Here is a 27,997-nt window from a genome sequence, read left to right on the forward strand (position 1 = left end):
CTATGAGAGCGAATCTTGTCCAGAGTCGAACAAGTCAGCTTTGCTTGTAGCCCAAGTAAAGTTGTCGTGTGAGTTTGAAATCTGACCGTTGGAACACGTGTCAGTTCCTTAGTGACCCAGGGTCATTTCGGACAAATCAGGTCGGGTTGCCTAGTGGCTATAAATAGCCCACCCCCTACAACCATAAACGGTTGGCTGCTCAGAGTTAGTGTACGACTTTTGTCGTTTGAGAGCAACCCACCTCGAAGCCTTTGAGAGATAATTACTTGCGAGGATAAAGCCCTAACCACCCAGAGCCAAAGAGAATTAGGCATCACTTAAGTCTTCGTGTCTGTGTGATCTGAAGACTTATTACACTTGAGGACTGTGCATCCTCCAGCCGGTTAGGCATCGTGTTCTGGGCATCCAAGAGACATTGTGGATCGCCGGTGAACGAAGTCTGTGAAGGTTTGGGAGTCTACCTTGAAGACTTACCAGAGTGATTGGGCGAGGTCTGTGTGACCTTAGCTCAAGGGGAATACGGTGAGGACTGGGTGTCCTGAGCTGCGTGTTCAGGACTGGGTGTCCGGGACTGTGTGTCCTCAGGTTTAAATACCTAGCAGCCCTAACCAGATGTACAGTTGTCACAGCAACTGGAACTGGTCCAACAAATCATTGTCTTCAACGAGTCACTGGTTTCATCCTTCCCGTCCCTCTACTTACTGTTACTCCTTGTGAAGTCATTGTATGATTGCACTATCTTTTGTCTTCACTAAGTGACTGCGTGTTCTGTTTGGCTTCATAATATCTTCCTACCTGATCCTTACTGCATTGCTACTATTAGTCATTGTGCTCTCACTTGAATACTTGATTATGGCTTGCCTAGTGTAGTCTACCTTCCGCTGCATGGTAATAGGTTTATTTCTATCGTTTGTCTTTGAAACTTCCACGTTTTGAAGACTTTCATAAAAATCGCCTATTCACCTCCCCTCTAGTCGATATAACACACTTTCACTTATTAGTCATGATGTCTTTCATGTACTTTGCATAAGGAGGCATTTTTAAGATATCAGTCAAGCGAGTACGCAACAAAGACTGGCCTTAGCATTTCAGCAAAGCGTTCAAATTCTTCATCATCTTTATTTTTAGACGACTTAGGTGGAAAGCGCATAGGTCTTTGAACCCATCGTTCTCTTTCCTTACCATGTTTTCTAGCAGCAAAGTCTCTTTTATCATATCTTTCATTCTTGGGTTGTGGGTTATCAAGATCAACTGCTAGTTCTATCTCAACATCATTGTCTAGTTCTTTATTATTTGTTTGAGTATTTTCATGAACCTCATCATTATCTTTTTCATTATGAAGGTGCGTGTTCATTACTAGATTGAGTTTCAACATCAGAGATAGAAACTTCATTATCATCATCAGGAGGTTTTTCTACTTCAGGTTCACTAGAGGCATGCAAAGTCCTATCATTTTTCTTCTTCTTTTTCTTTTTAGAAGGACTAGGTGCATCAGTGCTAGTTCTTTGAGAATCTTGTTAAATTCTATTTGGGTGTCCCTCAGGACAAAGTGGTTCTTGAGTCATCCTACCTCCTCTAGTCATTACTCTAACATCATGATCATTGATATTATTATTCATCTCATCTAATAACTCTCTTTGAGATTTAGCAACTTGTTCTAACTGAGTCTGAACCATAGAAGCATGCTTCCCCACATCTCAAACATCATTTTAGATTCTAAATAACAAGTCACTTAAGCGAGCAATCATATCAGATTGTATTTCAATTGTTTCATAACATTTGCATTGAAGTGATCTTGCTTTCTAATGTAATTTTCAAACTGATAAAGGCATTCGCTAGGGTGCATATTGTGGGGATTGTCATTATCATTGAATTTCATTAGAGAATTTACCTCTACCACCATAGGTGGTGGTGTGTATCAAGCCCATGTATTTCTTCAATAGGAGGTAAATTTTTGACATCCTCGGCTTTAATACATTTCTCTCTCATAGATTTCTTTGCCTCTTGCATATCTTCAGGACTGAGATATAAGATACCCCTCTTCTTTGGAGTGGGTTTAGGAAGTGATTTAGGAAGAGTCCAATCATCATAATTTTTCAATATGTTATTCAATAATTCTTCAGCTTGCCCAATAGTTCGTTCCTGAAAACACAACCAGCACAACTATCTAGGAAATCCCTAGAAGCATTGGTTAGTCCATTATAGAACATAACGAGTATTTCATTTTTCTTAAGAGGATGATCTAGCAAAGCATTAAACAATTGGAGAAGCCTCCCCCATGCTTGTGGGAGAATCTATTCTTCAATTTGCACAAAGTTAAACATTTCCTGTAAGGCAGCTTGTTTCTTATGAGCAGGAAAATATTTTTCAGAGAAGTAATAAATCATGTCCTGGGGACTACGCTCACAACCAAGAGCAAGAGTATTGTACCAAGCTTTAGCATCACCCTTTAATGAGAATGGAAATAATTTGAGAATATAATAATAGCAAACTTTCTCATCATGAGCAAAAAGGGTGGCTATATCATTCAACTTAGTAAGATGTGCCACAACAGTTTCAACTTCATAACCATGGAAAGGATCAGATTCAACCAAAGTAATCAACTTTGGTACGACAGAGAATTCAACTTATCATCAACAAAGATAGGTGAAGTAGCAAACTGAGGATCATAATTCATTTTAGCATTCAAAGTCTTTTCTTTATACTTGCATAATAATTTTTCTAGATCATCTCTATCCTCACAAGCAAGAATGTCTCTAGTTGTCTCCTCATTAATAACATAACATTCCAGTACCTTAAGCAATTCATATCTAGGAGGGCTAATTCTAATACGTGTATCAAGATTTTCAGTTTCAAGCTCTTCATCAGTTTCAACATTCTCAAAAGCTTTAGTTCTAGCGATTTGTTCATAAAAAAATTCACCTAGTGGCACATTATCATCAAGCAAGGTACTAGCTAAATATCATTCATAGCAAAAGTAGCATCATCAATAACTTGCGACATATCAGGATTTATAGCATGTTGTGGTGTTGCAAGTTTACTTAACATAAGGTGAATCAAGTGCGGAGCTAGATGCAGTTCCTTACGTCCCCTCGTCTTAGAGGGAAAAATCTTAGTCTTAGCATCCTTCAGATTCTTCATAGTGACAATTTGATAATAATCCCAAGAGACTTAACAAATATAGTTATGCTCCCCGACAATGGTGCCAGAAAAAGGTCTTGATAACCCACAAGTATAGGGGATCACAACAGTATTCGAGGGTAAAGTATTCAAACCAAATTTATAGATTGGACACAAGGGGAGCCAAAGAATATTTGCAAGTATTAGCAACTGAGTTGTCAATTCAGTCACACCTGGAGATAAATTATCTACAGCAAAGTGATCAGTAGCATAGTAATATGATAGCTTTGATAGTATTGGTAGCAGCAGCAACAACGATAACAGTGATAGTAATAGTTTTGTAGCAGTGACAATAGTAACAGCAGCAGTAGTAACTTAGCCAGATCAATATGTAGGAAAATCGTATGCATTGGATCGGTAATTTGTTGGATGATATTCATCATATACCAGTCATAACCTAGGGCAATACGGCACTAGCTCTAGTTCATAAATATAATGTAGGCATGTATTCCGTAAGTAGTCATGCGTGCTTATGGAAAGAACTTGCATGACATCTTTCGTGCTACCCTCCCGTGGCAGCGGGGTCCTATTGAAAACTAAGGTATATTGAGGGCTCCTTTTAATAGAGAACCGGGACAAAGCATTAACACATGGTGAATACATGAACTCCTCAAACTACAGTCATCACCGGGCAGTGTCCCGACTATTGTCACTCCGGGGTTGCCAGATCATAACGCGTAGTAGGTGACTATAACTTGCAAGATCAGATCTAGAACATAGATATAATGGTGATAACATAAACGGTTCAGATCTGAAATCATGGCACCCGGGCCCAAAGTGACAAGCATTAAGCATCGCAAAGTCATAGCAACATCAATCTCAGAACATAGTGGATACTAGGGATCAAGCCTTAACAAAACTAACTCGATTACATGATGAATCTCATCCAACTCCTCATCGACCAGCGAGCCTACGAAGGAATTACTCACTCCCGATGGACAACATCATGGAATTGGCGATGGAGGAGGGTTGGTGATGACGAAGACGGAAGGCCCCCCTCTCCGGAGCCCCAAACGGACTCCAAATCTGGCCTCCCGGTGAAGAACAGGAGGTGACGGCGGCTCAGTATCACGAAATGAGATAATTCTTCCTCCTTTATTTTTTCTGGAAATATGTGATTTTATAGCATAGGTTTCAGGGTCTGCGGGGCCACCTGGTGGGGACAACCCACCAGGGCACGCCTGGAGGGGGCGGTGCACTGGTGGGTTGTGCCCACCCAGGTGCCCCCTTTGGTTGTTCTTGGCTCTAGAATTTATCTTTTATTGAATAAAAAATCCTTGCAAAGTTTCGTTCCAATCCGAGAACTTATATTTTTGCGCGAAAACAACACCATGGTAGTTCTGCTGAAAACAACATCAGTCTGGGTTAGTTTCATTCAAACCATGCAAATTAGAGTCCAAAACAAGAGGAAAAGCGTTAGGAAAAGTAGATACAACAGAGATGTATCAATCATTTTCATGGTCTAGCAAATATTGTTCTAGTGGATCAGTAGGAGGCACGACAGTAGAAGCAAGACCAATTATTTCATCCTTACTAGCTAATTCTTTCCTATGAAGTTTTCTACTAAACTTAGAAAAATTAAACTCATGAGATTCATCACCAAAACTAACACCGATGATTTGTTTCTCACAATCTATTTTAGCATTAACGGTTTTCAAGAAAGGTCTACCAAAGATAATGGGACAAAATCATCTTGTGGGGAACCAAGAATTAGAAAATCAGTAGGATATTTTATTTTTCAACACAAGACTTCAAGATTTCTAACAATCCCAAGTGGTGTAATGGTGTCTCTATTAGCAAGTTTAATAGTAATATCTATGTCTTCTATTTCAGTGGGTGCTATGTCATTCATAATTTCTTGATATAAGGTAAAAGGAATAGCACTTACGCTAGCACCTAAATCACATAAACCATGATAACAGTGATCTCCTATTTTGATTGAGACAACAGGCATACCAACAACAGGTCTATATTTATCTTTTTCATTTGGTTCGGCAATTGTAGCAGCTTCATCACAAAAGTAAATAACATGCCCATCTATATTTTCTACCAGGAGATCTTTAACCATAGAAACACTAGGTTCTACTTTGATTTGTTCAGCAGGTTTAGGTGCTCTAATATTGCTTTTATTGACCATAGTTGAAACCTTACTATGTTCCTTTATCCTAACATGGAAAGGTGGTTTTTCAATATAAGCAGCAGGAACAACTGGATCAACATTGTAAATAATAGTTTCATCTTTTGCTATTACCAGTTCTTTAATTTCTTCTTTGATAGGTGGGTGATATTTAAACCACTTCTCCTTAGGGAGATCAACATGAGTAGCAAATATTCACAAAAAGAAGCTACTATCTCAGAGTCAAGTCCATATTTAGTGCTAAACTTTTGATAAGCATCGGTATTCATAAAAGATTTAACACAATCAAACTCAAGCTTAATACCTAACTCTTTAGCTTCGTCGAGTTCCCAATCTTCAGAGTTGCGTTTAATTCTCTCTAAAATATCCCACCTGAATTCAATAGTCTTCTTCATAAAAGAACCAATACATGAAATATCGAGCATGGATTGATCATCACGAGAAAGCCGAGCATAAAAATTCTTAATGATAATTTCTCTTGAGAGCTCAAGATTCCGCACGAATATAACATTGACTTAAGCCTCCCCCAAGCTGGAATGATGCTTTCTCCTTCACGAGGACAAAAATTATATATATAATCCTGATCATGATGAACTAGATGCATATGATATTTTTTTGGTGAAATTCCAATTTCAACCAATTCCAATTCCAAGATCCACTATCATTGCATAGACTATACCATGCCAATGCATTTCCCTTCAAAGATAAAGGGAAAACCTTCTTCTTAGCTTCATCTCCGGGTAAACCTGCAAGCTTAAATAATCCACAAATTTCATCCACATATATCAAGTGCATATTAGGATGTTCGGTTCCATCTCCTGCATAAGGATTAGCTAGCAGTTGTTCTATCATACCCGAAGGAATTTCATAGCCAATATTTTCAATAGGTGCAGTAGGTTGAGGGGCAACTAATTGTGTTTCCGGTCAGGATGAAGATACCCCGAACAAACCCCTCAAAGGATTGTTCTCCATAGTAATAAGTGACAGTAAATTTCAGCACGTAGTAATAATTTTTTCTTACCAATTTCCACTTACCAAGAGCACTTCACTCCCCGGCAACGGCGCCAGAAAAGAGACTTGATAACCCACAAGTATAGGGGATCAATCGTACTCCTTTCTATAAGTAAGAGTGTCAATCCCAATGAGGAGCAGAAGGAAGTGACAAGTGGTTTTCAGCAAGGTAATCTCTGCAAGCACTGAAATTGTCGGTAACAAGTAGTTTGACAACAAGGTAATTTGTAACGAGCAAGTAACGGTAATGGTAAATAAGGTGCAGCAAGGTGGCCCAATGCTTTTGTGGCAAATGACAAGACAAAATGGTTTCTTATGACAAGCAAAGTGTTCTTAAGGGTACACGGGAATTTTATCTAGTCACTTTCATCATGTTAGTTTGATTCGTGTTCTCTACTTTGATAATTTGATATGTGGGTGGACCGGTGCTTAGGTGTTGTTCTTACTTGAACAAACCTCCTACTTATGATTAACCCCCTCGCAAGCATCCACAACTATGAGAAAAGTATTAAGATAAAATCTAAGCATAGCATCCAACTTTTGGATCCAAATCAGTCCCTTACGAAGTAGCGCATAAACTAGGGTTTAAGCGTCTGTCACTCTAGCAACACATCATCTAATAACTACTCCACTATGCGTTCCCTTAGGCCCTCATAAGGTGAAGTGCCATGTAGTCGACGTTCACATGACACCACTAAGGGAATCACGACATACATATCATCAAAAATATCGAACACATACCAAGTTCACATGATTACTTGCAACAAGATTTATCCACCTCAAGAACAATATTAACTACTCATAGACTATAATCATGCTCAAGATCAAAGGGGTATTAAATAGCATAATGGTCTGAACATATAATCTTCCACCAAATAAACCATATAGTAATCAACTACAAGATGTAATCAACACTACTATTCACCCACAAGCACCAATATAATGTTTCGGTACAAAGATTGAACACAAGAGATGAGGTAGAGTTTGAGAGGAGATGGTGGTGCTGAAGATGTTGATGGAGATTACCCTCCAAATGATGAGAGATTTGTTGGTGATGATGAGGGAAGTTCCCCTGGCAGAATCGCTCCACCGGAGGGCAAAAGTGATCTTGCGCAAGTTCCACCTCAAGACGGCGGCGCTTCATCCCGAATGTCCTCCCCTTATTTTTTTCTAGGTCAGAATGACTTATATACCAGAAGATGGGCACCGAAGGTGGGTTGAGGAGGGCACAACCCACCATGTGGGCCCCCTCTAGTAGTTATTTGCTCCAATAGTTCTTAAATATTCCATAAAAAATCTCCATGAAGTTTCAGCTCATTTGGAGATGTGCAGAATAGGTAACTCTGACATAGCCTTTTCAGGTACAGAATTCTAGCTGCCGTCATTCTCCCTTTTTGTGTGAACCTTGCATATTATGAGGAGAAAGACATTAGAATTACTCCATAATGCATTATTATGCATAAAAACATTATAAATAACAGTAGGAAAACATGATGCAAAATGGACGTATCAGGCTCAAAGTCCTTGAAGACCCCCCAATAGCACTAGATTGAGTCATCGTTTCCCAAGAAACCCAGGTAGGTTTATGTTATCCTTGCTTGCCACCCGCCCACCCTCACCTGTTGGGAAATGTAGTAGAAAAACAAAATTGTAGAACGATGTTGTCGAGGTTACCGTCCTTGCCTGCGGTGGCGGTGTCAAAATGGTGAAGTGGTCATTGTCGATGTCGAGTCCGTGGCGAGGATGAGCAGCAGAGATCTTTATGTCGAGCCATTTCTAGTTAGCCGAAACATCCTAGGAAATGGTAAACCATGAACTCAAAATCTCAAATGGAAAACGGTCAAAATCGGAGGTGGTAGCGGATGGTGTGGTGGTGGTATTGGGAGCTCGCTGGGTTGGCGGAAGTGCAATGGCGGGATTTGGGATTGGCAACGCGGAAGTGGAGGTGGTGGCTGAATTTTCCTTCAAATACTTCAGTTTTGTCAGGCTCGGTCGGACGTCTGGTATGTATTGGACGACGAGTGGCAGGAAAGTGTCCACACGTCTGGTGGCTAGGCGATTTTAGGACTGTGGAGATGAAGATGAACGCATGGATTTTGGGGAAGGAGAGAAAAAATGGGTGAATTTCGTGCATGGAAGTGGTATAAAAGGTGGGGGAAAGCTAGATCTACCTGCTTCACTTCAAATCCATGAATCAAAATCAACAAAAAAATCAAACCAACAAATGACAAAAAATTGGTATGACTCTTTTTGTGGGGATTTTTGAAATTGGGTAAAAACAAACAAAATTAGGCTAGAAAGTGGGGGGTTAGGGACTCCAAGATGTGAATCAACCTTGCTCTGATCCAAGATGATGTAGGGAGAAACTGTAATTTGATGATCTTTTCACACTTAGAGAGGGAAAAGGGGGGGGGGACCAACAAGAACAACAAGAGGAATCACTCAAACAAACCCAAATCACACATCCACTAGAATAGCATACATGCGATCCACGAGCATAACATGAACAATCAAGGGTAAATAACACAAAAGTAAGGTTCTTCCCAAATCCAAAGGAGATGAGGTCTTGATGATAGTCTTCTCCACGGGGGAGGTCTTGATATTCACTTGGGGATCTTCTCCTAAGAGGTATTGATCTCCAAGAGGAGGGGTAGATGAGCAAAGCTCTCTCTAGAATATCTCAATATACTTTGCTAACCCTAGTTCGTCTAAGTGAAGGGGTGTTTATAGTCTAGGGGGAGAGAGAGGATACATGGGCCAAGGGCCGAGTGGCTGCACACAGACATGCTTTGGACGTCCGGAAGTTACCAGTCGTCCGGTGTCTCGTGAGGGACCGATCATCCGGCACAGGTCAGACATCCAACGTTTTGGCTCGGGTGTGGCGTTGTCGAATTTTCCGATGATGTAGGACGTCCGGAGGCTCCGCCGTCAGGAGGATGTCAGTCTTATGACATTTTCGTACCGTACATGTTGCACCAGATTTCTGGAGGATCTCGATCATTCTGCCGCTAGGACTTGCCAGACGTCCGGTACTTGCCGGTCGTCCAGCCGTGGTAGAATTCATCGGCTGGGCCTTCTGGCTAGCTGATCACCAGGGCACCGGATGTCCGATAAGTACAGTCCTTCGGTGGTTGTAGCTTGCCTGTAGCTCCTTCTCTTGCTTCTCGTGCTTGGCATCCTCGTCATCTTGTCCGTTGTTCGTAGCAGCTCCATGGCCTTCCTCCAAGTACCTGATCACACACACCATCTCCACTTGAGATAGTAGCCATGTCTCGCATGCGGAATGTGTAAGCTCGAAGAGGAGAGAGTCCACCTTGGTTTCAATGGCCCTTGCACGAGCTCTAGTCATTGGTCCACTTGGTATCTTGGGAGACAAAGGTACATCCATGGGGATGACTGTGGGATGCTCCGCATCATCTCCCCCACCCCCCTTGGGAAAGATCCATCCTCGAACCAGTAACCTCATCACCATGGAAGGGAGGTAGATCCTTGACATTGAAGATGTCACTCATGTTGTACTTGTCGCACGGAAGATCGATCTTGTAGGCGTTGCTGTTGTAGCGTTCTAGCACCTTGAATGGTCCATGGGCGCGAGGTAGTAGCTTGGACTTGTGCTCGTTGGGGAAGCATTCTTTGTGAAGGTGTAGCCACACAAGATCTCTGGGGTTGAACACCATGGGGTGATTGTTGATGTTTAGTTTGGTCGCGAGGCGGTTCGCTTGGTTCTCGATCGTGCATCGTGTATCTTCATGGACTTTCTTGAGGTAACTTGCTCTTTGACTCGCGTCATGTTTGTTCACTCTTGTAGTGGTAGCAGTAGAATGTCTAATGGGGACAATGGGTTGAAGCCATAGACAATCTTGAAGGAGGACTTGCTGGTTGTAGAGTGTTGTTCTCGATGTAGGCGTACTCGCGATGGGAAAGCATTCCTCACTCCTCGATGTTCTTCTTGATCAACACGCGAAGGAGTGTATAGAGTGTCTGGTTGGTGACATTCGTTTGGCCGCCAGTTTGTGGATGGTACGCCAATGAGAAGAGTAACTTGATGCCAAGATTGGCACGTAGCATCTTCCAAAAGTAGCTAAGGAACTTGACGCCGTGGTTTGACACAATTCTCTTGTGCACTTCGTGTAAACACAAGATTTCCATACAAAACAGAATTGCAACATGTGAAGCGCCATCAATCTTGTTGCATGGAATAAAATGTGCCATCTTAGAGAAACGGTCCACAATGACAAATATCGAATTTTTTCCGTTTGGGGTTCTAGGAAAATCAAGCACAAGGTCCATACTAATATCTTCCCATGGATGATACGAAATAGGAAGTGGCATATGTAATCCATGAGATTGAGCTTGCGACTTAGCTTTGCGACAAGTGATGCATCAGCTGGTGTAGCAGGCGACATCACGAAACATCTTTAGCCAAATGTATTTTTTGGAGATCGTGGTGAAGGTCTTGTCACGGCCGAAGTGTCCCATAAGTCCTCCACCATGAGTGATGTCTACTATGCAACTTTATTCTTGTAGACACATGTTGGGCCTCCAAGCACAGATTTTTGTAGGACAGTAGCAATTTTCCCTCAAGTGGATGACCTAAGGTTTATCAATCCGTGAGAGGTGTAGGATGGAGATGGTCTCTCTCCAACGACCCTGCAACCAAATACAAGAAATCTCTTGTGTCCCCGACATACCCAATACAATGGCAAATTGTATAGGTGCACTAGTTCGGCGAAGAGATGGTGATAAAAGTGTAATATGGATGGTAGAAATATATATTTTTATAATTTGAATAAATAAAACAACAAGGTATCAAATAGTAAACGGGCACAAAAACGGTATTGCAATGCTTAAAAACAAGGCCTAGGGTCCGTACTTTCACTAGTGCAATCTCTCAACAGTGCTAACATAGTTGGATCATATGATTATGCCTCAAAGTGTAACGAAGAATCACTCCCGAGTTCCTATTAGTGGAGAACAAAAGATAGGCATTGTTTGTAGGGTACTAAACCGCCTCAAAGCTATTATTTCCGTTCGATCTATTCAAGAGTTCATACTAAAACAACACAAAGCTAATTTTTTCCGTTCGATCTATCCTAGAGTTCGTACTAGAATATCACCAAAGCAAATTCATATTCATAATACTCAATCCACAAGGAACTACAAGGGGACCCCAAAGTTTCCACCAGAGAAAAGATAATAAAAACGTGCATCAACCCCTATGCATAGATTACCCCAATATCACCGCGAGAATCTGCGAGTTCAATGCCATAACATATATCAAGTGAATCAATAAGATACCCCAATTGTCACCTCAAGTATTCATACCGCAAGACATATATCATGTGTTCTCAAATCTAAACATTCAATCCGACATGACAAAACTTCAAAGGGTAAAGATTCAATTCATCACAACAAGAGTATAGAGGGGAGAAACATCATATGATCTGACTATATTAACAAAGCCCATGATATAGATCACGAGAGAGAGAGAGAAAGATTAAACACATAGCTACTGGTACAAACCCCCAGCCCCGAGGGTGGACTACTCCCTCCTCATCGTGGTGGACGCCGGGATGATGAAGATGGCCACCAGAGATGATTCCCCCCCTCTGGTAGGGTGCCGAAATGGGTCTAGATTGGTTTTCGGTGGCTACGGAGCCCTGTGGCGGCGGAACTTCTGATCTAGGTTAACCCCAAAGGGTTTTGGAATATTTGGGAATTTATAGTGCAAGGAAGGGGTGCGGCAGGCCACCAAGGTGGGCACAACCCACCTGGGCGCGCTAGGGGGCCCTGGCGCACCCTGGTCGGTTGTGCCCCCCTCGGGGCACCCCCCAGGTGCAGCACTGGCCCATTGGGTTCCTTCTGGTCCAAAAAAATCTCCGTAAAGTTTCGCGGTGTTTGGACTCCGTTTGATATTGATTTCCTGTGATGTAAAAGCAAGCAAAAACAGCAACTGGCACTGGGCACTGGGTTAATAGGTTAGTCCCAGAAAATGATATAAAGTTTCTATAAAATGATTGTAAAACATCCAAGAATGATAATATATTGGCATGAATACTTCATAAATTATAGATACGTTGGAGACGTATCAATGAGCTTCTTGCAAAAGCAACACACGTAGAGAAGACTCGGGTATACAAAGTTTGTTAGTCCGCATAAGATAGCCATACTTGAGATAATATCTCTCCCAAAATGTGTTAGCTTTACATTTGGCATAAGGAATCGCAAACAAAGTATCATGCGCATACAAGTCTTTAGTGTGCTCAAAGTTATTAACATTAAATTCAAGTTGAGTAACTAACATCACTTGTGGGAAAGAGCATCTGCTACTACATTATCTTTTCCCTTAATGTAGTATATGACATTAGGAAAATATTCAATGAATTCACTCCATTTGGCTATCGTTATTCAACTTGGTATGACCTTTAAGGTAGTTAAGTGTTTCATGATCCGTATGTAGGACAAATTCATGAGGTCGGAGATAATGCTCCCAAACATGCAAAACTCTCACTAAAGCATACAACACTTTGTCATATATGGGATAATTAAGTTGTGCGCTGGAAAGTTTTTCACTAAAATATGTGATGGGTCGATTTCTTACATCAACACGCCACCTATGCCATTACCACTAGCATCACAATCCACTTCAACACTTCATCAAAATTTGGTAAGGCAAGTAATGGAGCATGTGTAAGAAAATTCTTAAGCTCCTCAAATGCGGTAGCTTGAGAGGGTCCCCATATGAGGGGTGCATTCTTCTTATTCAAATCATGTAAAGGTGACACAATAGTGCTAAAATCCTTTACAACTCGACGATAGAAACCGGCTAGGCCAAGGAAACTTTGTAGTTTTTGCAAATTAGTTGGTTGTGGCCAAGTTTAATAGCGTCAATCTTAGACTCATCAATGTGAACACCCTTAGAAGAGACAACAAAGCCCAAGAAAACAAGCTTATCAACAGAAAAGTGCATTTTTCCATATTCACATAAAGTCGCTCATTTATAAGAACTTGCAATACGTCTCTAAGATGTTTGACATGATCTTCAAGAGATTTACTAAAGACAAGGATGTCATCAAAATATGCCACAACACAAATGCCAATATATTTGCGAAGGACATGATGCATGATGCGCATAAATGTGCTAGGCACTTGAGATAAGCCCATAGGCGTGACTAGCCATTCGTATAGACCATAGTTGGTTTTAAAAGTCGTTTCCCATTCGTTGCCCTATTGCATGCAAATTTGATACTATCCACTTTTAAGGTTAATTTTTGAGAAAATGGAGGCTCCACTAAGTTCATCTAGCATGTCATCAAGGCATGGAATGGGGTGTCTGTAATGAAAAGTGATAGCATTGATGGGACGGCAATCGGAACAGATGCAAAAAATACCATCTTTCTTAGGCACAAGTATGACCGAAACGACACATGGGCTTAGACTCTCGCGTACATATCTGTTTTCCATGAGATGTTGTACTTGCCTTTGTATTTCTTTTGTCTCATCAGGGTTGACGCGGTATGGTGCATTGTTTAGTAGGGGTGCATCGGGAATGAGGTCGATGTGGTGCTTGATGCCGCGAAGTGGAGGAAGTCCTGGAGGTAGCTCATCGACAAACATGGCTGTGAATTCCTGCAATAGATGAGACAACACCAAAGGTAGATGTTGTGAAGTATTAGTCCTCACTGCTTCATATTTGCACATAAGTATAAAGTGAAGAACACTCGGTGGGCTCTCACTCACATCCCTTATGTGTCTTTTAGTGGCTAAAAGCACTAAATTTTTCTTGTCGCTCATCATGGAGTCACTCAATTTTTGCTTGTTGGCACTCACTCTCTTTGTGGTGGTTCACTCGCTCATTATTCTCTCCATGATGGCTCAATGCTTGCTTGTCGGTGTTCACTTGACTTGGCAACATAGGTCGAAGCACATACTCCTTGCCTTTCATCTTGAATCTAAAGTGATTGGTTTGTCCATTGTGGATGATGTCACAGTCAAATTGTCAAGGTCTTCCTAGGAGGAGATGGCACATGGACATAGGGACCACCACTAGTACCGTTAGGTGCTATACAAACGTTTTTAACCCCTTCCCGCGATGGCATAGGTCATGTTTTGTAAGTTTGTAGCCATTGAAATACAACTGTTTAAAAATGGATACAACTGTTAATTGCAACAGGCTTAATAGCCATTGAAATCGGTACTGATAAAATGCAATTGGCAGAGTTAAACATCACAAGGCAGGTGCTGCCAGAGCAAAGAATGGCCCAATTGTCTATAAAAAGGTAGGGAAAATAGCTAAAACGTGTTAGGCATCTTTACTACAACATGCTTAATACATCGACCGTACAAAACATAGCCATTAATTGCAACTGGTATTGGTAAGATTGAACTGGTGAGTACATACTTGGTAAGTCCTGAGAGGTAGTTGTTGGGGCACTTCATCTTGGCCAGAGCCCGCCCGAAGTCAGCACAGGCGAGCTATTCCTCCAGGTCGAAGCATGGATCAATGCCACTGACATGTGTACCTACAGGCAACCAGTAAATGTTAAAAATTAAACTGCAATTGCACAAATGATGTGAAATACTATAATACATGGGATGCAGCTAATCTCGACGGCAAACAACAACATCGGCCATTATGACCCCGCAGAAGTACATGGACAGGCATGTTAAGTACAACAGGGTTAGCATCCACCAAAAATAGCAAATGGGCAGCATCTCTAGTGATATCCCGAGTCATGTGTTGTAAGTTTGTTGCTGGTATTGGTGAAATTGAGTTGGATAGTTAATACTTGAACATCACACAATGTGCAGTACTGAAATAAACAAGGCACGAACATGCTTAATACATCAACCGTACAAAACATAGCCATTGCAAGCGGTATTGGTAAGATTGAGTTGGTATCATACCTAGTAAGTCCTGGGGGGTAGTCGCTGGGGCACTTCATCTAGGCCAGAGCCTGCACCAAGTTGGCGGCGGCGGAGGCGAGGTGTTCCTCCGGGTCGACACGCACAGCGGCCATCACGCCATGGACCGCCATCGGCTCCTCGACCTCCATGTGATATATGGTTGGGCTTGCGCGGCGATTCTCTGGAGGTAGGGGCAGTAGGGATTTGGAGGCATGAGGATGTTTCTCATGCGCCATTTAAGCAATCAGGACGGGGCCATGATAGAGATCGGTGGGTTACCTGACTAGATCCAAGCAGAATGTAGATGTGGGTAAAGTTGTGGTTGCGGCGGCGGTGGTTTGAGCTGCCGATAGGGGAAGCGGGAGAGGGGAGATACTGAGGAAATTTGATGGGTGGGGATGTGATGGGAGGAATAATTTCTAAAATCGCGCGCCTAATGAAAATTTCACTGCGAAACTTGGAACTTGGGCGGGGGAAACACACAACACAGACGAAGCGCGTAAAATACTCATGTGCAAGAAAAGAGAAAATTGGCAGATCCCGTCTCCAAAAAAATGTACACTTGTAGTTGATTTTTTCGGTCAATGGTAAACCTGGTTTATTAGGAAACATCGCACAGGTAACTGACTTATGGATCATTAACGCAAAAAACCGCACTCGGGTACGCAATAGAAACCGTGTGTTTTGTGATCTTATAATAATTCTTATATCTATCAGCATCTCCAACCGCACCTAATTTCAAAAATCTCTTTCATTGTATCAGGATTATTCAATGTAGATGAACGAGGCAAGGTGACACACGATGAGCAATCATTAGTTTATGAAATACAATCAATTGTAAACCTGCCTCACTCGCGTAGCCAAATTTGATCCTATGTAACAAGAGAGAAGCTTGCTGCCATCCGCTAGCGTGGCAATTTAAGCCGGTGTGCGGCCAACTTGCACGGTGAGGTGGGACTCAAAACCAGCTGCGGCCAACTCTAGTCTCCTCAGGTGGTTGTGTGCGGACGTTTCAGGAGTATTTGGGGCCAGGGTGCGGCTACAAAATGATGGCAGTTGGAACTACGTCGGTATTTCCCTGGAGAGGGAGGGATGATGTAGCACATCGACGGTAGGTATTTCCCTCAGTTATGAAACCAAGGTATCGAACCAGTAGGAGAACCAAGCAACACAACATAAGCAGCACCTGCACACAAATAACAACACCTCGCAACCCGGCGTGTTAAAGGGGTTGTCAATCCCTTCCGGGGTATGGCACCTCAAGATAGGCAAACGGACGTGAGGTAAATTAGTAGATAGATAGATCGAACGCCAACTAAAATAAATAAAGATAAAACACAGCAAGGTATTTTTGTATTTTTTGGTTTAATAGATCTGAATAAAAATGCAAAGGAAAAGTAGATCGCAAGGCAAATATATGAGAAAGAAGACCTGGGGGCCGTAGGTTTCACTGGTGGCTTCTCTCGAGAAAAATAGCAAATGATGGGTAAACACATTACTGTTGGGCAATTGATAGAACTTCAAATAATTATGACGATATCCAGGCAGTGATCATTACATAGGCGTCACGTCCAAGATTAGTAGACCGACTCCTGCTTGCATCTACTACTATTACTCCACACATCGACCGCTATCCGGCATGCATCTAGTGTATTAAGTTCATGGAAAACGGAGTAATGCAATAAGAACAATGATGTGAAGTAGACAAAATCCATTTATCTATATGGCGGTAGATATAGATCTCGTCTTTTTATCCTTAGTAGGAACGATACATATGTGTCGGTTCCCTTTCTATCACTGGGATCAAGCACCGTAATGTCGAACCCACTACCGGGCACCTCTTCCCATTGCAAGATAAATAGATCAAGTTGGCCAGACGAAACCCAAATATCGGAGAAGAAATATGAGGCTATAAGAGATCATGCATATAAGATATCAAAGAAACTCAAATAACTTTCATGGATATAAAAAGATATGACTGATCATAAACTTGAAGTTCATCAGATCCCAACAAACACGCCGCAAAAGAGTTACATCATATGGATCTCCAAGAGACCATTGTATTGAGAATTCAGCGAGAGAGAGAAAGCCATCTAGCTACTAACCACGGACCCAACGGTCTACAAAGAACTACTCATAAATCATCGGAGAGGCACCAATGGAGGTGGTGAACCCCATCCAAGATGGTCTCTAGATTGGATCTGGTGGTTCTGGACTCTGCGGCGGCTGGATGAATATTTCGTCGATGCCTTTAGGGTTCTGGTATTTTTGGGGTATTTATAGAGCAAAGAGGTGGTACCGGGGCACCCGAGGTGGGCACAACCCACCACGGCGCGACTGGGCCTCCTGTCATGCCCTGGTGGGTTGTGCCCCGCTCGGGGCACCCCCAGGTGCAACCAGGGCCCATTGCCTTCCTTCTGGCCCATAAAAAATCTCTGTAAATTTTCGTGACATTTGGACTGTGTTTGATATTGATTTTCTGTGATGTAAAAAACATGGAAGAAACAACAATTGGCACTTGGCACTATGTCAATAGGTTAGTACCCAAAAATGATATAAAATGACTATAAAATTATTATAAAACATCCAAGATTGATAATAAAACAACATGGAACAATCAAAACTTATAGATACGTTGGAGACGTATCACAAAACATCAGGGAACACATGCTAATCAACGCTCAAAGCCCTCAAAGGATGCGCTTACTGACATTGTATGTTAATAATAGATAGTACCAACTTAAAGTACTACTGGTAATTTGCTCTAAGACTAGTATGTATATAGTACTGATTAGACCTGACCATCCTCCGGGCTGGGCCTGACCAAGCCCGAGGTAGAAAACTCAGGCCTGAGCCCGGCCGGCCCAGCCGTCGGGCCTAGTTTTCAGGCCCGAGCCTGGCCCATCACAGCAAAAAAACACCGGGCCTCTTTAGTAAATGGCAGAAACAGCGGGCCTAGGCCCGACCGGACCTAGTCTTCGGGCTCAAAACCTAGGCCCAGGCCTGGCCCGAGAGCAGCGTCGGGCCGGGCCGGGCTGTTCAGGCCAGGTGGCCCATGGCCAAGACTAGTACTGGTAGATGCTCGTAATTAATTTTACAAACTTACGGGCGACACGTGCACTAACTACTTCTCATATGCTGCCATCGGGGCATGATGGCCAGATGCCGGCATTCTCCTTCCCGGCATTGTAGGCGGCAGTCCAACGTGCTTTGATCTCCGCCAAGCTCTCCTCAGCACGGCGTGCGGCCTCTTCTTTCTTCCGGCGGCGGGACTCTTTTTTATTGACTGCTTTCTGCCTTTTCGGCTCATTCTGTGTGGCTCTGGCCGCCTCTAGATCCACCACCCATTCGGCCATGGCAGCCTCAAAGTCCGCCCACATAACTGTGTGGCCGCCGACGGTGATGAACTCGGCACGGCGAGATGCCATCGCTTCCTTACCATGTTTGCGATCGCAGGCGGCGACGAACGCGGCACAGCAGATGCCATCGCTTCCTTACCAGTTACTGTGCGCCATGGCACCACGAACGACACTTGGAGAGAGCTCTGGGGCGGAGTGGCCAGGCAGCCATACAGTGCGGTGGTTTTTAAGAGCTCAACGACAAACGACGAAGGAAATTTGGCTTCCCTTACAATTTTGCTTGTTCATTATCGCACATGGTTCATCTCTGTCGCCTCCAGAAATAGTGTGCGCTGAGCCTATTGTGTGTTGCGTTATGATTGGCCGGAACCCAGCCACGCAAATCGCACGTGTGCACCGTAGGATGCGCCGCGATTGAACGACAATCCACGTCCCTCACATCACACTCATGCAGCTATAGCTCGATTGCATTTATATGCGCTAAATGCCTAGAAAATGCACATAATGCCCTAAATATAGTAAATGAGCCCAAAAAATGCCAAATTTGAAAAAGGCGATTTGCAGGGTGTATGTTCGTTGTAGAAAAACACTCCAGGGCAAAGAACGAAGAAAATTTGGATTCCCCTTGAATCTAGGTGATTTCCCTCTTGAAAGCAAGGAACTTCCTCGATGATGGTTCAATTTATGATGGGCGTGCATGACGACATAAGCCAAACCTTCTCAAATTTTACCAGGGCATGGTGAGGCCATACCATGGCACCATGCGAGGCATCATATTTTTCAAGCATTTATTTCATTTTTTCTATGGTTGAAAACCCAATAAACAAACGATTGTGGTTGACTATTGCCACACATTTCATCAAAATAGCTGCCCATTTCTTGTAAAAGGCATGAGAATTTACTAAATGGCACAAGCATGGTTTTCCAGACCGTCCCTGTGCACCCTTTCATGCACCGATTGTTTGAACTTGAATTATGTGCATTAATGCATAGAAAATGCACATAATCCCCTAAATATGGTAAAGGAACCCAGAAAAGTGCCAAATTTGAACACGGTGATTTGCAGGGTGTATATTCATCATAGAAAAAACTCATGGACAAGGAAATTTGGACCCCCCCCTTCAATTTTTTTGATTTCCCCTTCGAAACCATGAAACTTCCTCGGTGATGGTTCGATTTATGAAAGGCGTGCATGACGACATAAGGCAAACATTCTCAATTTTTTTACCAGGGCACGGTGAGGCCATACCATGGCACCACGCCAGGATCCATGTTTTCCAAGCATGTATTTCATTTTTTGTATATTTGTTAACCTAGTAAACGACGCATTTGTGGTTGACTATTGCCACACATTTTCTTATCTCTGCCCATTCCTTGTAAAAGGCATGAGAATTTACTAAATAGCACGAGCATGGTTTTCCAGATCATTCTTGTGCACCTTTTCATGCACTGATTGTTCGAATTTGCATTATGTGCATTAATGCCTAGAAAATGCACATAATCCCCTAAATATGGTAAATGGCCCCAGAAAAATGTCAAATTTGAACACGTTGCATTGGAGGGGGTATGTTGATCATTGGAAAAAAACTGAATGGCAAACTAGGACGGGGATTTGGATTCCCCTTCAATCTTGGTGATTTCCCTCTTGGAAGCATGGAACTTCCTCGGTGATGGTTCAATTTATGAAGGGTGTGCATGACGACATAAATCAAACCCTCTCAACTTTTTACCAGGGCATAGTGAGGCCATACCATGGCACCATGCCAGGCGCCATGTTTTTCAAGCACGTATTTCATTTTTCTATAGTTGATAACCCAGTAAATGATGCGTTTGTGGTTGACTATTGCCACACATTCCCTTGAAATCTTTGCCCATTCCTTGTAAAAGGCATGAGAATTTACTAAATACCACGAGTATGGTTTTTCCAGACTGTTCTTGTGCACCTTTTCATGCACCGATTGTTCGAATTTTAATTATGTGGATTAATGCCTAGAAAATGCACATGACCCCCTAAATATGGTAAATGAGCCCGGAAAAATGCCAAATTTGAACACGTTGCATTTGAGGGGGTATGTTGATTGTACAAAAGCTGAATGACAAGCTAGGAAGGAAATTGGGATTCCCGACCCCTTCAATCAAGTTGATTTCCCCCTCGAAACCATGAAAATTCCTTGGTGATGGTTTGATTTATGAATGGCGTGGACGATGACATAAGCCAAACCTTCTCAAATTTGTACCAGGGCATGGTGAGGCCATACCATGGCACCATGCCACCCATCATGTTTTTCAAGCATGTATTTCATTTTTCTACAGTTGAAAAACCAATAAACGGCGTGTTTGTGGTTGACTATTGCCACATATTTCCGTGAATATCTGCCCATTCCTTGTAAAAAGCATGCGAATTTAGTAAATAGCACGATCATGGTTTTCCAGACCATTCTTGTGCACCTTTTCATGAACCGATTGTTTGAATTTGAATTATGTGCATTAATGCCTAGAAAATGCACATAATCCCCTAAATATGGTAAATGAACCCAGAAAAGTGTCAAATTTGAACATGGTGATTTGCAAGGTGTATGTTCATCATAGAAAAAAACTCATGGACAAAGGACGAAGGAAATTTGGATTCCCCTTCAATCTCGGTGATTTACTATCGCACATGATTCATCTCTGTCGCCTCTGTGAATTGTGTGTGTTCACCCACACATGCAAAAGGCAGAATAAAACCCTCGCCCACTTCGTCCCCACCCACTCGCCACGGAGTCGTCCGCAACTCTGCATCGCATCAACTACTATCACGGTGGCCACCCTAAGCCCGACGGCTGTCGGCGGCGGGCGGAGGTCGTGCTCCAAACGGCACGTGATTTCTCCCCTACTGCTTTCCACCGCCTATCTGCACGGACATTCTAGACTCTGGTCGATTAGGGTTTTCTACGAGATTGGGCCGGGGATTTTTCTCATGGAGAAGGTAATCAAGTTAGCGAAACATTCACTCATCTCTTATCGCAGTCTGTCTATCCGTCGATGTTAATCAACCGGTAGAAATCATCGTGGATTCATTTTTCTTCTAGATGATTCGAGGGTTTTCATTCGTGTGTCCACAGTGCAAGCACAAATCGGGCAAGTGTGGTCACGGACAGTCAGAAACGAAGTTCTATCTCACCATTCCGGATGACTTCAGGGAGCACTCGGTATGTTCAATCTCAACCTACCACGGTCAGCATGGCCTAAATTTGTGAACTTATACTGTGTGTTGCAACATTTGGATAAAAGGTACGGTGCCACGTGCAGGCTAGATGTCGAAGTCGATTCCCCCCTATATTAGGCAAATATATGATGTATTGTTCATTTAGTTACTCTCATATTTGCATCAGATCTTTGTTACATTATCTATTTTTAATTATATATTTTTGTACTTTGCTTTCATCTATATATTGATCTGTTCTATTAGTTACTCCCATATTTGCATGTTGCTCTGTTATTTCAATATATCTAATTTATGATCTTAATTTTCATTTCAAGCAGTACATCCCTTGCTTTGCAAGAACATGAGTAGAATGAAATCTTGGGCTTTACTTTGTTGATGACTCCATGGATGTCATATTGACAATGCAACATGGATTTATAATGACGGTTAGCGTAAAACTTGATAAAGATGGCCATTCCTATTTTGATGCGGACCTTTGGAGAAAATGTCTAAGTGTTATGAACTGAAAGCTGGCAATAAAATTCTAGTGTGTGCACCACAGCCTGGTCTAATTAACATGGATGTTTACTTCCCCAACGTCATTAGCTGATCAAAGTCTAATCGACGTTGTGTCCTTTCAACTTTCTCCATGCCGGCATATTAGTTACCAAAATCGGGGCATTTGTTCTGACTAATTGATCACAATTTAAGCAACCAATTGTGATTTCATTTTCTGACTCCGTTCCTAGGCAGTAACAAATTCTATTTACCAATTTATGCGCACTATATATTCGTTTTCCATGTTCTGAATAAATAATACCTTTCCTCCTTTTAAGCAGGATATATTGGATGCATAGTGAACGATCTGTATGTTACTAAGCATACCAGATTTCACTGGAAGGACTTGAAGCATGTCATAAACTTTGTTGATAATCTAGCAGAGATAGCACAGCGTATGAACGATGGATTTTGGATGGGATTAATTATATCTATGGTGCACACATTGAACAAGACCAACTGTGTGCACAAAACGTTGGTACAAAGTCTTATTTTTTTGTTGATTCTCATAAACTATATATATATCTTCAACGATATGTTACAATTGGTCTTTATTCTACATTTCAACAGAAATTGCCTGCTATAGCAGTTCCTGGATCGATTTCCCAGTGTGGTCGAATTACACATGTGCCTGCTAATAACGCCAAAGTGATTGCAAGGTACTACATTTCCCGCAGAAATGGAGCCATTCAAATTAACAAGTTCTCCCTTGTCGTGGCAATGCATCCATATTGGAAAATTGGAGACACTGTTCTACTCATGCTCTACCAAGGCACAGGAGGGATCTTCCTTTTCATTAACGAGATGCCGAGTCGCTGTGGTCAAGCTGCTTCCAGCAGATAGTTGTGGTTGTTGGCCCTCAACCTCTTAAAGTGTGCTAGCTGTTAGTATGTTAAGTATGTAGATATGGACCATATGGTTGTTGGCCCTCAGCCTCTTAAAATGTGATAGTTGTTACTATGTTAAGTATGTACATATGGACCATATGGTTGTCAAAACCGTGTTACGAAGATCCTCCTTTTGTCAAATAGTGTAACCACTATATATATGCTACTCAAATGTTGTTAGCCAAGTTCTTACATTTTCATGGGAAGAATTACTATCATACATAGTTCATTGAGTTTAAACATGTGCTCGATGTCTAGAAGGCATTTGCATATTAACTGTCCATATTGCAAATTCACACACATGTTAACATAAGGAAACGTATGTGTAACTTACTAATCATCGCACACGAGTACTCGCAGACGCATCGTGTGCGATACTCCAAGCCACCGCAAGCAATAGTTTGTAATTTTCAAAGTTTTTGTACACACAGAATCGCACATGAATTAATTGTAGTAATGGTCTGTGTTGTAATTTCTCATTGCAAACAATTCATCTGAGTCGGCTATTTCCTATGTATCACACACATCTTGTTTACACGAGTCGTTTGTGTTCTTTTGGCTCATTGCAAATAGTTCATCTATGTGAGCTGCATGTCGCATATCACACACATATTGTTAAGTTGATCCATTTCTGTTGTGTTCCCTAATCAAAAACAGTTCATCCGAGTGAACCGTATGCCGTATATCACACACACCTTGATCTGGCTAATCGTTTCTGTTGTGCTCCCTAATAGCAAACAGTTCATCTGAGTGAACTATATGCCGTATATCGCACACACCTTGATATGGCTACCCATGTCTGTTGTTCTGTCTCATCGCAAACAGTTCGGAGTATCGCACACGATGCGTCTCCGCCATATCGCACACACAACTAAAATTGGAATCAACAGTGTGCCCTACATCGTACACACAACTAAAATTGGAATCATGTTTGACGTCTCCGCCATTGCAAATGATTTGCATATTTTTTTGATGGTTTTTTACATCATCGTTTGCGATTAATGCATCGCACACAATTTCGTCAATGGATCTCTGATCGTAGTGTCGCGTTAGCAGCATCCTACAATAGTGCACATCAGACTCCAATGTGTCTTCATATGCACAAATCTTGAAGGGGAGTTGAACGGTGTGCTCCACTTGAATGGTGCGGGAGTCACTTAGCCATTCGAGCTTGTAGGGCGAGGGTGCTTCATCTTGACCAATTCTAGCTTGGAGCATAATTCTTTGCTTGCCAAATTGTGGTAACTTCCGTCGTCGATGATGACCTTGAAGGAATGCCCTTGGATGCCTTCTTTGGTATGGAAGATATGGCATCGTTGGTCTTCATCTTGTTGGTGTTGGAGTGTCAAGACCTTGAAGACAACTAGAGTGGGTCTCAAATTATTGTCACAAAGACTTGAGCGTCCTCATCTTCATTCACTTGGAGGTGCATGGCCACATTCTCAAGTGCTTCCATTTCTTTATCGCTCATGGAGTCATAGGTACCGTCATCATTGGCGATCATGGTGCGCTGTGTGGGACATTCGTATGTCTTGTGGCCACGACCTTGGAAAGTGAAACATTGGGTAGAACTTGTCTTCGCGGTAGCATCCATTATAGTAGTTGTTGATGAAGCTCTTGGCTTGTAGTTTCTTGTAGTAGTACGACTCGAAGAAGTCAATGGTTGCTTGGAACTTGACTTGTCACCGTTTGTGGGTGTAGCTTGAGTAGTTGTTGGAGGTGTCGTAGTTGTGGAAGCATGGGAGTAGGAGCCATAGGTCTTGGAAGAGTACTTGGAGTACTTGAAGTCATCTTGCACTTGTTGCTCCGCCTTGGTCACTTGGTGCACTAGCTCGAGGAGGTTGAAGTATGGTGATACGTCCCCGTCGTATATATAATTTTTGATTGTTTCATGTCAATATTCTACAACTTTCATATACTTTTGGCAACTCTTTATATTATTTTTGGGACTAACATATTGATCCAGTGCCCAGTGCCAGTTCTGTTTGTTGCATGTTTTTTATTTCGTAGAATATCCATACCAAACAAAGTCCAAACACGATAAAAACTTACAGATTTTTTTGGAATATATGTGATTTTGGGGAATTGGAATCAACGCAATATGATGCCCAAGGGGCCTACAAACCCTGGAGGAGCGCCCCCTCCCCAGGGCATTGCCAGGAGGCTTGTGGCCGCCACGTAAGGTGGTTGGTGCCCTTCTTCATCCGCAAGAAAGCTAATATCCAGATAAAAATTGTGTTAAAATTTCAGCCCAATCGGAGTTATGGGTCTCCGATAATTTAAGATATGGTGAAAGGCCAGAAAACAGAAACGTAGAAAAAAAGGAAACACACACACACAGAGACACACACACACACACACACACACACACACACACAGAGATCCAATCTCGGAGGGGCTCCCGCCCCTCCGCTGCCATGGAGGCCATGGACTAGAGGGGAAACCCTCCTCCCATCTAGGGGGAGGTCAAGGAAGAAGAAGAAGGAGGGGGGCTCTCTCCCCCTCTCTCCCGGTGGCGCCGGAACATCGCCGGGGCCATCATCATGATGGGGATCTACACCAACAACTTTGCCGCCGTCATCACCAACTCTCTCCCCCTCTATGCAGCGGTGCAACCTCTCTTTTACCCGCTGTAATCTCTACTTAAATATGATGCTAATATTATTTCCCAATGATGTATGGCTATCCTATGATGTTTGAGTAGATCCGTTTTATCCTATGGGTTGATTGATGATCATGATTGGTTTGAGTTGTATGTTCTATTATTGGTGTTGTCCTATGGTGCTCTCCGTGTCACGCAAGCGTGAGGGATCCCCGTTGTAGGGTTTGCAATATGTTCACGATTTGCTTATGGTAGGTGGCGTGAGTGACATAAGCATAGACCCGAGTAAGTAGGTTGTTTGCGTATGGGAGTAAAAGGACTTGATACTTTAATACTATGGTTGGGTTTTACCTTAATGATATTTGGTAGTTGCGGATGCTTGCTAGAGTTCCAATCATAAGTGCATATGATGCAAGTAGAGAAAGTATGTTAGCTTATGCATCTCCCTCATATAAAATTGTAATAATGATTACTGGTCTAGTTATCGATTGCCTATGGAAAAATAACTTTCTTGTGATAAAAAGCTCTCTACTAAAACCAACTTAGTTGTTTCTTCTTCTAAACAGCCCATAGTCTTTTATTTATGTGTTCTTTATTATCTTGTGAACCTATCCCTTTACACCTACAAAGTGCTTCTAATTTCATACTTGTTCTAGGTAAAGCGAACATTAAGCGTGTGTAGAGTTGTATCGGTGGTCGATAGAACTTGAGGGAATATTTTTTCTGCCTTTAGCTCCTCGTTGGGTTCGACACTCTTACTTATCGAAAAATTCTACAATTGATCCCCTACACTTGTGGGTTAACAAGACCTTTTTCTGGCGCTGTTGCCGGGGAGGAATAGCATGGGGTGAATATTCTTGTGTGTGCTTGTTTGCTTTATCACTAAGTAGATTTTATTTTCTATTCTAAGTTGTTCTCTATCTTTAATTATGGATATGGAACATGAAATGCCAAAAAAATTAGGTGTACTTGCTACTCATGGAGATGGGGAACCTCCTAAAATCCTCGATGCTCATTATGTGAAAAATATTAAACACTACTTTAATAATCCTAAGAAAACCCCGTTCAAGTTGATAATGGGAGACACGTTGGATCAACATGACTTTTAGGGAGTATCGCTTGACTCAAAAAGGGAAACTTTTATGGGATCAAATTCATATGTTGCATTGGTATGCTCGAAATTTATGCTGGAGATATGATTATACTTGTTGCTCTAGGATGAAGGCCCCACACCTTCCCTTTTCATGTAAATTTAATGGTAATGAGACCTTGGCTTCTTATGCTAATGGTATATATGATTACTATGATGTGGAACAAATGGAAGAATTTGTTGCTTTTAAGGGTGCTTATGAGATTGAATCTTTGTTTGAAAAGTGTGAAAATCTTGATGATGCTATTTACAGACCTGAAAATTATGCTATACTTCCATATTGCTATGAGAATTATGAATATAATACCGGTATTAATGATTTTATTGAGAAAGTCTCTGTTGTCCAAGAAGAGACTAATATTTTGCAGGAATCTATGGAAGAAGAAATTGATGACACTGTGTGCTCATTAGATGAAAAAGATGAGGAGGAGAGCGAAGAACAAATGGAGGAAGAGCGGATTGATCACCCATGCCCACCTTCTAATGAGAGTAACTCTTTATCCCATACATTGTTTAATTTCCCTTCGTGCTCACCGAAGGATGAATGCTATGATCCCTTGAATTCATTTCAAATATCCCTTTTTGATGAACTTGATGCTTGCTATGCTTATGGCCATGATGCCAATATGAATTATGCTTATGGAGACGAACTTGCTATAGTTCCTTATGTTAAACATGAAATTGTTGCTATTGCACACACGCATGATAGTCCTATTATCTTTTTGAATTCTCCCAACTACACTATATCGGAGAAGTTTGCGCTTACTAAGGATTGTACTGATGGGTTGCGTTTTACTACTACACATGATGATTTTTGATGAATGTAATATGCATGTGCTTGCTGCTCCTACTTGAAATTATTATGAGAGAGGAACTTCATCTCCACCTCTCTATGTTTCCAATACAATAAGACTGCAAGAAACTATATATGCTATGTATTGGCCTTTACTTGATGTGCATGAATTGTTCTTTTATGACATGCCGATGCATAGGAAGAGAGTTAGACTTCGATGTTGCAT

Source organism: Triticum aestivum, chromosome 4A (genome assembly GCF_018294505.1).
Source record: "Triticum aestivum cultivar Chinese Spring chromosome 4A, IWGSC CS RefSeq v2.1, whole genome shotgun sequence".
NCBI lineage: Eukaryota > Viridiplantae > Streptophyta > Magnoliopsida > Poales > Poaceae > Triticum > Triticum aestivum.